A 1,329-nucleotide genomic window follows, 5' to 3' on the forward strand; every position below is an offset into this window, starting at 1 on the left:
GAAGTCAAAAGGAGTAAGACTCAAAGCAGGTGAACTTTGACAGGGGTGAAGATGGAAAAAGTAGGAAGCATGAGGCCTGGCAGGCAGCTAATGGGGCAGGAATCATTTGAAGTAATTTGAGAAGCTGAGAGGACAAATGGGAGATTAATTTTGAGATCTGGTTGCATGGTGCCTAAGGCAGTTGACTGCTAACCAGAAGGCTGACTGCTCAAACCCACCAGCCACTCCTCGGGAGTAAGGTTAGGCAATCTATTTCCGCAGAGATACCGCCTTGGAAACCCAAGGATGGGTTGCTATGAGTCGGAACCGACTAAACGACAGTAGTTTGATTACTTAATAAGTGAAAGAAGAAAAAATCAGTGTCAAATATTTTCTGACTCTGGTCTCTAAGCAACCAATTCCAGAACAAACGTCATCATTTGGGGTTTTGGGGCAGAAAGCTTGCTGGGAGACAATTCTCCATGGGTTTCAAGTTTCTGCATATCTTGTGAGCAGAGACACTGAGTGCCTGTGTTCTGGACTACCTTTTCAAGAAAGTATGTGTAGTAAACAGCCTCAGAAGGTAAAGAAAGTATCTCCCACCAGAGCAAATGGCAGATCATGTTTACTCCTCATTCTAAAAGATTTGGGTTCCCTAAGCTCAGGTTCCTCTCCTGTGATGCAGCTTACTGTGTGTGTGTGTACAGGTGTCACCTGGCTTGTGGGAACTAAGGATCAGAAAACTGACACAAATGTTTGTATTCCAGCTACTGCTGTTGCTCTGACCCTCCATATGGTTACACCTCAACATAAAGAAAAAAAAGATCCTCACAACTGGACCAGTAGGCAACATCATGATAAACAGATAAAACATTGAAGTTGTCAGTTGTTGTTGTTGTTGTTCTTAGGTGCTATCGAGTCATCTCCAACTCATAGGGACCCTATGTACAACAGAATGAAACACGGCCCAGTCCTGTGCCAGCCACACGATCCTTGCTATACCTGAGCCTGTCGTTGCAGCCACTGTGTCAATCCATTTTGTTGAGAGCCTTCCTCTTTTTTGTTGACCTTCCACTTTACCAACCATGAGATCCTTCTCAAAGAAAAAGTCCCTTCTGACAACATGACCAAAGTCAGTGAGATGAAATCTGGCCATTCTCACTTCCAAGGAGCATTATGGCTGCACTTCTTCCAGGGCAAATTTGTTAGTTCTTTTAGCAGTCCATGGTACTTTCAGTATTCTTCACCAGCACCACAATTCAAACACATCAATTCTTCTTCAATTTTCCTTATTCATTTTCCATCTCTCACATGCATATGAGACAATTGAAAATACCATGGCTTGCGTTA

The sequence above is a fragment of the Orycteropus afer genome, unplaced genomic scaffold (assembly GCF_000298275.1).
Source record: "Orycteropus afer afer isolate SDZICR_OR568_19922 unplaced genomic scaffold, OryAfe1.0 scaffold00399, whole genome shotgun sequence".
Taxonomy (NCBI): Eukaryota; Metazoa; Chordata; class Mammalia; order Tubulidentata; family Orycteropodidae; genus Orycteropus; species Orycteropus afer.